Raw genomic sequence first — 13,240 nt, forward strand, 5'->3', positions numbered from 1 at the left:
CCTGCCCTTCCCCGAGCCTGACTAGGTTCAAGGTGCACAGAATAAGGCAGACATTCTGAGGCGTATGTACGTGTGTATATGTGGGGGTGGAGCAAGATGAACTTTCTAATAGACCCACCCAAAGATGAAACAGATCGTTTTGTCAGGGAATAACAACAGAGGCTGGGCCAGGCATGGCTCCCACTGAGGCTCAGAAAACAAAAAACAAACAAAAACAAAAACAAACAAACAAAAAAAAGGAGGCTAGTTGACCAAGGTCTCCTGAAGTGTGTTTCCTGCACTCGGAGACCTGGCCACCTTATGCTTCCGACCCTCACACTCCAGTACCAACACATGGCTTGGCCCATGGTAGGGGTTTAATAAATATTCCAGGATGCTCCAGTTGATAGACTGGGAAAGGAAGCAGGAGAAGCCTGGGCCTGCAAGACACCCCCACCCCCCACCCCCACCCCAGGAGCTCTGACTCACAACCTGTTTGGCTCTGTGCAGGCCTCTCTGGTTTCCTGAATCTCTCTCTAATGCAAAAAGCCTCCATGGCAGATGTTGTAAAACAATGATCATGACAACGACTCTAATCCCCTACTTTCCCCTTGCATCGCAGAAATTTTTAAAGTGTTTTTGCAGGCTTACTCTTTAGGGCAATTATATTTGGACTAAGCGTCTGTGAAGACCTGTTTGGTGGTCTCATCAGGTAACGGCTGCTGCCAGGACTGGGAACCTGCTAGTAGTGTGAACCGGGAGGCTGGGTTCAGAAGCCACGGTAATTTGGGAGAGGGGGAGGGGTTGGGATGGCTGGTTGGGCTCACGGGCGCTACTTAGAGAGTGGGTATGAGTCTAGGACGTATTGTAGGGCTTTTCAACCGTTCTGTTTGGTTTTGGTTTTGGTTTTTTTCTTTTTCCCTTTTTTCGGAGGTTAATAGTGGGTATGGAGGAATTTGATGTGCAGAAACAGCGAGAGTAGATCCGGGCTTCCTCTGGGCGAGCGAAGCCCAGCGGCCAAGGCCAAGAGAAGGGCAGGGATTACCGCGTGTGGACATGGTCAGCATCCGCTCCTGGGCGCAGAAGGGGACCAGGCCCGGTGACAGCGGGGGTGGGGATCCCCGGGGGCCGGGGCGGGGCGGCCTCCGCGGGCCGGGCTGGGGGCGGGCCGGGGCGGGGCGGGGCGGGGCGGGGCTCCGGGGCCGTCTCGCTGGCTGCGGCGGCCGCGGGAGAGGCGTCCACGGCGGCGGCGGCTGGGGCAGCAGCGGACGGGCGACCGAGCAGGGCGGCGGCGGCTCCGGTGAGCACAGCGCGGACGCGGCGGGGACGCGGCTCGGGGTCTGCAGGGAAGCGGGCTCGGGAGGCGCCGGGTGAACCCCGCCATCCTTTCCCAGCTCCCGACGCCCCTGCAGCCTGGGGAGAGGAAGGGAGGGAGAGCCGAGGACCCAGTCCTTTAGCCCTTCTGCGATCGCCGTGCAGAGGGCCGCCTCTGTGCCCCATTGCCTCTTCTCCCCCAGGACAGCCTCTTGACTGTGTTCTAGATCACTCACCTCGCCCTTCAACTACTCACCCTCCGCCCCCACCCCCAGGTATCTTCAGCTCCAAAGCTATTCTTCCTGGAGACCCCAGCCCTCTGCTTCCCCATTCCCACCAGCAGAGGCCGGGGTTCCCCAAGGCTTCCTATAGCCCCAGAGGCAGGGCTGAGCCCTCCCCAGTTCCTACACCTGGACTCTTCCTTCTGCTGCCACCTGCCTCATAGATTCTTTGCCAGGCAGCTCGCTGCTGTGCCTAGGACCCAGGCCTCAGTGCCATCCCCTGTACCCTCCCCCTCCCCATCTAGAAAGAGACTGACTATGGATCCTGAGCTTTGGGAACAATTTGACCCACTTCCCAAAAAGCTGGTCCTGGGCCAACCATGCTGTTTGGTGGAAACACCTGTCTTGCGTGCCAGCTGAAGGACCCAGAAGCCTGTGTCAAAGGGGCCAGCTGGTCCCTGGGTAATCCTCCAAACAGCCCTGATCCTCAGAGACAGGTCATCATTTGAGACCTCCACAGTATTTGCCCACCCCACCCCAGACCCCCAGAATTTCCCAAGCTATTGTGTTGGGAGAGCAGAGTATAGCCCAGGGGGACCACTGTTTTGTGCCCTGTCTCCTCTCCCGTACCTTGTTTCCCCACCTGCTCCCTGGGGAACCCAAGGCAGAGTAAGGAGGCTGGTGTTCAGGGCCTTGGTCTCCCCCAGAGCTCTGTGGCCCTCCTTCTTTTCCCTGTTTGAAACTTTTCCCCTCTTTCACTAGTCACCGTCACTCTGGTTGAGCCTGGGCCATCTGCACAGCATTGAGTCTCCAGGACACAGAAAGCTGGGCTGGGTCCCTGAAGGGCTGGGACCTGTGCTGGGCCGCGATAAGGAGGGTGGCTGCTAAGGAGGTCAGTCAGGCTGGGCATCGGGGCCCGGGGGCCAGGGCCTTAGGGTGGGTCGTTGGCTTTCACTGAGCTCCGAATGGGGTCCGAGGGCTTGCTTTGCTGTGAAGAGAGGAGGCAGAGCAGGGCTGTTTTTCCTGCATGCTTCTGACTGTCTTGTGTTGCTATGGTGACAGTTTTGCCTCTCTTCCTCCTTCTGACTCTTCTGGGAGCTGGTTTTTATTGGTCTGTTGTCCTGTCTTTTATGGCTTTAATTTCTCCTTTCTACTTGCTCTGAAATAAACAGTCATAAACATGGGCACTGGGCCCAGCCTGGGGGCTGGCAGAACTTCACCTCTTCCTGGCCCTGGGCTCCTGTGAGGGTAGACTAGGGGAAAGAGGTGGGGACCCACCAGCCCACACTCGCTCCTGTCCCCAGCTCTGGGAAGGGAGCATCACAGTCTCAGGCACACAGTGGGTAGCATCCTGCCTCGGTGCTAATAATAGATTTCCAGTGTGGTGCGGGAGCTCACTGATGTTATTTCCTTTCATCTTCATGACTGTGGACGCTGCGGGGTAGGGGCTGTCCCCACTTTGCTGATGATGAGACTAAGCTCAGAGGGAGCTGTTTCCTTGAGGTCACACTGACTTTTAGCACATAGTCAGTGCCCAGTTTTTGTTGAATGAAGGAACGGTGATGGAGCTGGCATCTTCCTGACTCTCCGCCCTGTGGGTGGGCTTTCTGGCCCTGAACCCAGAGGGAAAGCAGAGCCCCTAAACCCATGTTCTGGGAGGCTCACGGGAAGGTGTGCCCCAGTTTCCTGCTCCTAGGGTGTGCCGCTGGAGTCCCACGGAGGCGAGCTGCCAGGGAACTGCCTGTCAGATCCTTTGTGCACCCTTGACCCCAAGTGTTGGGACCCAAGTTGAGAGGGGAGTGAAGCCACTTGTGACTTCCTGTTTTTACTCAACACTAAGAAGCATTCAGTTTGCTTTATACTCTTAGGGCCTAAATGCAACCGGGTGAGTCAGGGACACTGAGAGCCCAGCGATCCCTCCTAAGCCAGTCCTGGTCCAAAGCTGGCCAGGGCCATAGGGTCACTGACTGTCAGCTGTCAGTGAAATTCTCCAGAGAAGCTTCCCCCTCCCTTCCCTTATGATTCCTTTCATTGCACACTCTCTTCTTTCCCACTCCCTCCCCTTTCTTCCTTCACTTGCCCATGCCTTAGCCTTGTTAATAATAAGCTGAAAAAGCATTATGGTGCCATGAAAAGACCAGGTCAGATGTTGGCCCTGAGGAAGTCAGTTCCTTCATCTGGGCCTCAGTTTCAGTCTTTAAAATGGGGTTGACAGCATCTGTCCTAATGGCCACATTTGCTTGTTCTTATAGGATGGAATGCAGTAGTTTATAGGGAGTACACAGTGTCCTCATTTTATCAGAAGGTCTCTCTCTCTCTCTCTCTCTCTCCTAAAAAGACCCCAAACCACTGCCCAGAGATTGAGAACTGATCAGAAATAATAAAGCCATAAAATCTCAGGGTTAGAGGTATTCTCTAGTCACCTTGTCCAGCCTTGATGTTGAATTTGTTTCTTTATTTATGTACCTTAGATTAATTGAGCATCTACTTTGCACCAAATACAGCTTAGGGAACTGGAGATTTAAAAAACAAACACAAAAAATAAAAAAACATTATTCCTGTTTTCAAAGAATGTCATCTGGTGGTAAAGACAGGCATAGATAGCGCTCCTTGTAATATAGTCAGAGAGGTGGTGTGATAAGGGAAAGGCAGGGTGGCGTGGGGCCCAGGGATGGTGACTTGACCCCGTCGCCCATTAAGGTTGAACCTGGCAGTGTGTATATTGTGGCTGAAATACAGCAGTCCTGCCCCCGCCCACTTGGCAAGCCCTGGTCCAACCCTTACAGCGATGGGCTGACTGTTTCATAGTCCCTCCCTTAGATCTGGTGAACGGGCCCAGGAGAGAGGCAGGTGGCAAGGAGCCAGGCCTGCCTTCCTTGCTGAATTTTGACTCATCGCCTCATAGTAGCTTCTGGTTCCTATTTCATCTTGGTCCAAATCCTTTCTCAGGGGCTGCACGCATTACCTGACAAGGCTCCGTGGCAAATGGAAAGAATGTGTATTTGGGAGTCAGACCTGAGTTCAAACTCTACTGCTATTATATCCTAGCTGAGGGACTCTGAAATAGGAACCTCTCTGAGCCTCAATTCTTGTATCTGTAAAATGGCAATAGTGATACTTGCCTTCTATGATGTAAATGATCTTACGTGTTTAGAGGGTTTGGCATGGTGCCCACCTCGCAGTTGACTTGCTGTTATTTAGTTATATCGATTAGAAAAAGTTCTCAGTTACTAGGCCTCTGGGTCCTCTTATTGCTGTGGTGAGGAGCTCCTTGGACTCATTCCGGCCTTCGGGATCCATTTATTATCTGGGAAAGTTAAAAATTGCCTATGCTCAGGTTCCTCACACCGCTGGTGAGCCTTTCAGTTATCTCGCACAAGATAAGCTGTGTTCTGCCACAGCAAGACGCTGTGCAAATCACCAGCGCTCTGGTTTTCTCAAAGAGGAAAACATTGGAAATGGCAAGCCACGCTCTGAGTTCCAAAACCATGTTAACTCTCTGTGAGAACGCTTTAACTGGATGGAGTCCCCCGTGTTTATCTGTGCCTTTGTTTGCCTTTGCTTTTGATGTCAAACCCAAAAAATTCATTGCCAAGACCTATATCAAGTAGCCTACTGCCTGTGTTTTCTCCTGGGAGTGCCATGGTCTCAGGTCTTACGTTTAAGTCTTTAATGCAATTTGAGTTCATTTTTGTGTGCGGTGTAAGAAGGTGGTCCAGTGTCATTCTTTTGCGTGTGGCTGTCCCGTTTACCCAGCACCATTCATTGAAGAGACTGTCCTTGCCCCAGTGTGTATTCTTGGCTCCTCCATAGAGAACACTTTAAAATTAATGTTTCATATATATTATTTTTTATTCTGAGCATGGTTAGCTCCCTTTCATTTTTAAAAAAAATTACCATATATGTGTATTTACGTTTTCTCAAACCATCGATACACCTTTAGCGGTAGTATTATCTTCCCCTCTTTACAGTTTAGGAAACCAGAAAAGGTGAGGTCACTTGCACAGAGTCCAGCAGTTAGTAAGTGGCAGGGCCAGAATGTAAAACTAGGTCCTGCTGGCTCTTTGTGCCATAGTACCCAGTCTTGTCATTTCCTTGGCTGGCATGTCAGTGACCTAAAATACTTGGGTTTGAGGAATGCGAGCAGATTTTAATGGGGTGGAACTGGTCAGTGTTGTAACTCAGACTCATAGTAAATATTTAGAGACTTTATTAGGGTTTTGCTCTCAGCACAGCATTAACGAGCCTTTCTGCAGTTGGCTGAGGCTTCTTTGCTAGACGTGATGAATAAAAAAGGAGTTTGACATGTCTGAGTTACAAGAAAATGTTTGATGACGCTAGAAGTAGATTCCTTTGCACAAGAATGGATTGCTGGTTTGTCACTGAAATAAACTGAACAGATTTTACAACTGAACCTATGAATGGAAAGCATGGCGGGTACGTCCCAGAGATTTGAGGTGGAAGCAACAAGGCCAGAAAATGGGGGTGGATGGCTCCCCAAATGCAAGGGTGATTTGGATTCAGGCAGTATGACTCACATCTAGGAAGATGGGGGTATTGAAAAGCAGTTATAGAATTGCTCCCTAACCTTTCTCAGGGTAATTTAGAAGAGTGATTTGCCTCGGTTCAGTACCTCATTGTCCCAACACATCCAAGTGTTGGACTCAGGCGCCATGTTTGCCAGCAGCGCTTACCAGGTCTGCCTCAGCACTGCAGACAGATGCGTTTCTATTTGCAATTATCTCAGGCCGGTGTCTGGTGTCTGCTTATTTAATGACGTCTCTTTCTAATAAAAATCCCGTATGACATGGATAATTAGATCTTTGAAATGAAACCGGGGAATGCCGTGTCCCCAAAGAGTAACTGCAGTTTTCGGATGGACCAAGCATAAAAATGAGATCGTTCATTCATTCATTCATTCACCAAATATGTGCAGGGTGCGTTCTTACCCTGTGCTGCCCGGGGTGGGACACAGTGATCATTAAGGGACTGTGTCCGCCCACAGCTAGCTTTCACTCCATGGGGCAGCAGAGGCCGGAACAGGTATCTAGGTGGAGCTTGGCCAGTGTCCTAAGTGTGCGGTGTGCGGGGGGAAGCGGATCTGTCATTGTTTCCACTCCATGCAGCCCAGCCCATTTGCTTCCACGAGGGTGTTCTCTGTGGAGCGCCAGAATCACAGCTGACATCTTCTAGGGAGAGGAAGCGTGGGACAGAAAAGCACATGGCTAACGACGGAGGCCGCTCTCAGCTGTGCTCCTCACTGCCTGGGGGGGAGCGGAGCAGATCTCTGTACTTCCTTTTCGCTGTCGGTCAAATGGGAAGGTTGGATATGATAACTGACAAGGGCCCTTCCTCCTCTAGCCCATGATTCTAATAAGCCCTTGGGCTCTTTTCCCGAGTGGAAGGTGAAGAAGCAAAAGCTGGCAGCTTTGGGCAGCAGGGTTGCTGAGACAGAGCTGGGGATGGGGAGAGCCAAGTGTGTTTTCAAAAGATCCTCTCAAAGAGCAGAGGAACCTTGCTTTCCCTCCCAGAAAGGGAACCACATTCTGATTGAGCATCTGATAAATGATTGAAAGTCAAGGCCCCTGACAAAAGGGGAGATAAAAGGGAGGACCTTGCTCAGCAGAGGCTAGGCGGTAAGTCAGCAGCTTACTCCTATGTTCCAGGGCCTCCACGGGCTTGGATAGGGAGGGCTGGACCTCACAGATGCCTTGGGTACTGGAATGTGCTCTTGTTTAAAGTGAATGTCCTTTTAAAAAAAAAATCACTTGGTTTGATGATTTCCAGGTTTTAGAATAAATGAAAATGCACAATTATTTGAGGATCATGAGGAACAATGATAAGCACACAACGGCCTCAACACACCGTCAAGTGCTCTCATTCCCATCGGCAAACAAACGCAGGTCCTTCCAGTAGCAATGTCAGCCCTGGTCCCCGGCGTCCAGCACAGAGAGGCAGCGTGCTGTGGTTGGGGGAGGGCAGACAGGCAGAGAGGACTGTGGGTCTTACAGCCACACTGCCAAGCAGCCTGAGCTCTGCTAAGGTAGCCATCTCTCTGCGTCTTGTGTCGTTCCCCTTGGTAAAATGCAGGCTGCAGCACCTTCTGAGTGACACAGGGTATTATCAGCAGGAATATCAAGCACAGAATGTCCACTTGAAACAATCTTCTGAAGAGCTGTTGAAATAGATATCCCTATTCTATGGAAGAGGAAACTGAAGTCCAGAAGAGTTGAGGAACTTGCATAATGCCACCCTATTAGGAAAATTGCTTAGCTGGTATCTGAAACCATGTCTGCGTGTTTTCCGAGCCTGGCCTTTCTCTCCCACCCACCCGGTAAACGAGGGCTGTACATATGTGAGGAGTGTGGAATTACTAAGCCCGTATCTTATGTAAAATCCAAATCTCAAAGAGCTAGATGTGCCTCCACAACTTAGAATTGAAAAAAAAAAATAAAACAAAATAGAGCCGTGTTTTAATTGCCTCCCTGTGACCCGTGCCTCTGTGTTGGATTGATGTCCTTCGAGGGCGTCCTCTGCTCAGTTCATTTCATCAGAGAATCCCATCCGGTAGTAATGAGCTGAGCCTCTGGCGTGCGCAGCATATGGCGTTGCTGAGCGGGGAGCCCGCCCCATCAAGGCAGGTCGTGTGGAACCTATTTTTCAGACCCCTGTCTGAGGCAGCTGGAGGTCAAGGGAGCGTAAGGGAACTCTGGTCTCTGCTTACAGAATGACAGACTTGTCATTAAAGCTGAAAGGACACTTTTAGTCTAATTCCTCTATTTTATAGGAACTGAGGTCAAGAGAAAGATAGGCAGATGATAGGTAGATGATTGATTGACAGATAGATAGATAGATAGATAGATAGATAGATAGATAGATAGATAGATAGATAAGATAGACAGACTGACTGGGAGAAACCCAAACCCCTGGACAAGAATTCAGCATTGCAAAGGCTTCAAGTAGACTACAGCTCTTTCAAATCCACAGAGGTGAAATGCACCTAGAGGTTCTGTGAGATACACGGTCTCACATAAGTTCCGAAGGCGACAGGGTCAGCAGCCCCACGCCCCTGGAAACAAACAGATGTAGGTTTGACTCCCGGCTTGCCCTTGGGCAAATTCTTGAGGCTTGCTACCTTTTCTCATTTACGACCTGAAGTTAATGAGAGTTGTGGCTTTGGAGGAATACTGCAAACAGTAAATAAACGGTATGTCAGCCTTTCTTTACCAGGTCTTTGAAGAAAATGTGGTTGAAAAGTGTCTGCCAGTTCCTTTAGGCGCCTCTTTATTTGTTGTTTAGGGTGGAAAACAACAGGGAACTTCGTTCTCTGACAGATACATTCCTGGGTTGCCCCTGGCAAAGCTCCCCGCATCTACTCCTCTGGACTTTTATTTCTAGCTTATGAGCCTTCATTTCATACTTGAAATGAACTTGGCCGTGATGTTTACTGGAGTGTAACAAGGATAATGATTCCGGTTAGCACCCAGCATTACACTTACTGTGTGATTGATCTCCCCACCCTAAATCTTTTTCTTATGGTATAACTGTGGGGGCTGTGTGTGTGTGTGTGTGTGTTTTCTGTAGTGGTGAGGTTTCAAACCTAGGCCCTTGAGTACCTTCAGAATTAATAAATGGGGACATTCCCTTATTTACAAGTCCAAAATCCAAAATGCCCTGAAAAGTTGGTCTTTTTCTTTGTAGCTCATTTGGAGGCAAAAGCTGGCCTGATTGTACAGGACACTATTTATAGGCAAACCTCGGAGATATTGCAGGTTCAGTTCCAGACCACCTTAATCAAGTGAATATAGCAATAAAACAAGTCACACAAACTTTTTTGGTTCCTTGGGGCATTATGTCTGAAAAATGATGTACATACTTCAATTAAAAAAATACTTTATTTCTTAAAAAGAATGGTAACCATCATCTAGGCCTTTAGCACATAGTAATTTTTTGCTGGTGGAGGGACTTGCCTCAGTGTTGATGGGTGGTGGTTGAGGTGACTGTGACAATTTCTTAAAATAAGACAACAAGGAAGTTTGCTGTATCTATCGAGTCTTCCTTTCACGAACAATTTCTCTGTAGGATGCAATGCGGTTTGATAGCATTTTATCCACAGTAGAACTTGTTTCAAGATTGGAGTCAGCCTTCTCAAACCTGGCTGCTACTTTATCAACTAAGTCTATGTATTGTGCTAAATCCTTTGCTGTCATTTCAGCAGTCTTCACAGCATCTTCACCAGAGTAGTTTCCATCTCAAGAAACCACTCTCTTTGCTTATCCATGAGAAGCAAATCCTTATCCGGATCCATTAAGTTTTATCATGAAATTGCAGTAATTCAGTCAATATCTTCAGGCTCCATTTCTAGTTCTCTTGCTGTTGCCACCACATCTGCAGTTACTTCCTCTAATGAAGTTGTGAACCCCTCAAAGTCATTCCTGAGGGTTGGAATCAACTTCTTCCAAACTCTTGTTAATGGAAAATATTTATCCCATGAATATTTTGACCAATACTCTTAATGGCATCTAGGATAGTGAATTCTTTACAGAATTTTTTGGATTTACTTGCCCTAGATCCATCAAAGGAATTACTGTCTTTGACAGCAATAGCCTTATGAAATGAATTTCTTAAATAATAAGACTTGAAAGTTGAAATTACTCCTTCATCCATGGGCTGCGGAATTGATGTCGTGTTTGCAGGCAATCTTCTTCCAATACAAGACTGTTTTGCATACATTGAAAATCGGTTTTTAGCATAGCCACTTTCATTAATGACCTTACCTGGATCTTCTGGATAACTTGCTGCAGCTTCCACATCAGCATTTGCTACTTCACTTGGCACTTGGAGAGTGTGATGGAGACGGCTTCTTTCCTTAAACCTCGCGAACCAACTTCGACTAGCTTCAGACTTTGTTTCTGCAGCTTTCTTGCCTCTCTCAGCCTTGAAAGAAGTTGAGAGAGTTAGGACCTTGCTCTGGATTAGGCTTTGGCTTAAGGGAACGTTGTGACTGGTTTGATCTTCTATCCAGGCCACTAAAACGTTCTCGTTGACAATGCATCTGGTCACCCAAGAGCTCTAATGGAGAGGTACAATAAGATGAATGTTAACGGTGTGGTGACATACTTCGTCTTGAGCTCATCAAAAGCCTTAATGATCGTTTGGTTTTATAGTTCATCAATTTACATAACAGCAAATGAATTAAATGTCCATGCTTGGCACAAAGCAACAACAATAACAAAAACTTGAAATCACAGGTTCCAAAGTTTCATTGGGACAAAGTAATTTTTTTAAAAAATTCCTTAGAACTAAAAATAAGCTGGAAATTTTTGATCTACTGTGGTTTATAACCAAGTTTCATCATTGGCCTTTGGGGAGGAGGTAGAGGGGAGTTTTCAAACCCTACTCATCATTTTAGCCTTGTGAAGAGGAACCAGGCCTGAAGCGTGAGCATGGGGAAGTGAAACGCCCTGTGTGGAGCGTGAGAAGGTCTTGGTTCTTAACTTGAGTCTGTACTTGACTTGCTGAGTGAGACTGGGCATGTTGCTTCCCTTCTCTGGGCCCTAGGAACTCATTTCTAAGTAAATGAATGATTTCGTTTTCTCCCTGTCTCTGAGAATCTTGGAGTAGAGGCTGGGGCCCGTGAGAAAGTGAAACATGCTGAGAAGCCTGCCTGGTTGCATTCTCGTAGCTTCCACCCAGCCTGTAGGCAGGCAGGAGGAACATGTCTGCTCTGCCCTGCCTTGGTTTCCTCCTGGCCACCCCTTGACTTCTCTCACAACACTGATCCTCTGATGCCTTAAGCTGGTTTGTATTCGATTCATGTTGGCCCCAGCTCCTCTACTGATGTCCAGCAAGGGCTCACTGAACATGTCATAAAGACTTACAGGTGACTGGTTTCCCAGCCAGTGAGGCCATCGCCAGCTGCTGTTCTGCATTGTCAGGGCCACAGCTGAGGCCACAGGCATTGTGGAGGGGGTGTCAGGAAGGAGAGTGAAAGTTCCCTGTTGGAGAGCGTAGGACCAGTGCAAGTTTTGCTCAAGGAAATGGAACAGGTCCTTGCTATATATGGCCTGTGTCTTTGTGGATTAGATATTGAAATGTAGAACCTTTCGGTAGAGGGGAGTGGTGACTGACCTCCTGCTATCTCTGTCTCATTCTCTCTTTCTTTATGTCTTTGTCGTTTGAGTTTAGGTTCAGTGTATAATTCTGACTTTTGCCAGGTGGAAAGTGTAACATTTCCTCCAGAATCTAAGGAGGTTTAGAAAGCCGGTGTCTGCCTCCCTGAGCCCCTACCCTGCTCGTTCAGGAGGTTCTCACTGGGCAGTAACTCATGATGGGAACCAGGGGCCTGACCACAGATGGGGGTTTCCACAAGGGAGAAGAGACCTTGAATTTTAGGATCACATTGCACAGGCTGTTGGAGCCACTCGGGAGTTGTACATTGGTTGACACCAGGACACACTGAGATGAGGTTTCTCTGAGGACGGCTGGTGCTTGCAGATGAGCGAGGCCTGGACTGTGTGTGTGTGTGTGTGTGTGTGTGTGTGTGTGTGTGTGAGCGCTGTGAGTGGATATTTGTGAACATGATTATGTGCCAGTACATGGGTGTGTGGTATGTGAATGTGTAGTGTGTGCAAGGTGTGTGAGTGAGGGTGTATGCGCGATGTGTGAATATGTGAATGTGTGTAGGTGTGTGTGTGAGAGAGACAGCATGTGCACACCTGTTTTGGGGGTCCTTTCGCATCCTGCCAGGTGCTGCCAGGCGCCCTCTAGACAAGGCTGAGCCTCAGCCCACACCCTGGCCTTTGTGTTCAGGAATGGAGCGGAGCACTGGGGTGCTGTCACGGGGCTGAGGGACCTCTTGTCACCCACGGACCAGTGACCCCCAAGAAAGGTAATTCTGAAGTTAACTGGCAGGCAGTAACTGCATAACGTTTTCTTAGGGGAAAAATATTTAATCCTTCTGCTTCTGAAACACAGAACCCTGTCAAATCTTATTCTATGTAGTTGTAAAGACTCAAATCATTTGAGCATACTGCTTTAGGAATAAATGAAAGTAAAACCACATACAGGTTTATGACAAGTGAAGGACCAGGAATAAATCCAGTTTTATTTAATAGCCAGTTGGGGGAAGGTAGGAAAAATTATGAGAGAGACAAATGGAAAGAGGAGAGTAACACTGAAGAGAAAGTGGACTGCAGCTGCCTTGGCCGCATGGCACGTGGTGCCTGGCGTGCTGTCATCTCCTCCTTCAGGCCAAAGCGCTGGGAGACTGGAGCTGAGGGGGAGGAGGAACAGAAGAGGGGGGAGGGGGCTAGGGAGCTTTGCACAGTTTTGCATCCTAACCTTCCGAGCGTCAGGAAAACTTTGTGGGTGGTGGAGAGAGCACTGTCCAGGGAGTTCCCTGGGAATTGAGGTCTGCACTGACTCATCTGACCTTCTGTCAGCCTCTTTCCCTCTCTGAGCCTCAGCTCCTCCATCTCTAAAGAGTGGGTTTGACTAGATGAGGTCTAAAGCCATTCCTGGGTTGACGAGGGAAGGCTGGCCCCAGACTCCAGGCCCGAGGCTCTCCGGGAGAGAAGGAGCGATGGTGTCGCATGGATGAAGTTCTGTGTGAAAATCCCCTTCGTCCCCCATTGAACCACCTGGGTATCAACGCCGCACCCCTCCTTTTACTCTAGTCCTGCAGTGAGTGCTAGTGGGGTTGTGGGTTGGGTAAATTTATTTGT

General features: G+C 48.8%; 1 protein-coding gene across 4 annotated transcripts in view; it reads left to right on the forward strand.

Annotated features, from left to right (window-relative positions):
* The first annotated feature begins 1,184 nt into the window (after positions 1–1,184).
* CYRIA (CYFIP related Rac1 interactor A) overlaps positions 1,185–13,240 on the forward strand; it is a 98,910-nt gene continuing 86,854 nt past the window's right edge. For 2 of the 4 annotated variants that reach the window (XM_033125028.1, XM_033125026.1), the window contains exon 1: positions 1,216–1,279. The gene's annotated coding sequence lies outside the window, so the exon portion shown is untranslated. Of the gene's footprint in view, positions 1,280–13,240 lie in introns of all 4 variants that reach the window. The other 2 variants (XM_033125027.1, XM_033125029.1) reach the window with 2 other exon arrangements.

Source organism: Rhinolophus ferrumequinum, chromosome 13 (genome assembly GCF_004115265.2).
Source record: "Rhinolophus ferrumequinum isolate MPI-CBG mRhiFer1 chromosome 13, mRhiFer1_v1.p, whole genome shotgun sequence".
NCBI classification, from domain to species: Eukaryota; Metazoa; Chordata; class Mammalia; order Chiroptera; family Rhinolophidae; genus Rhinolophus; species Rhinolophus ferrumequinum.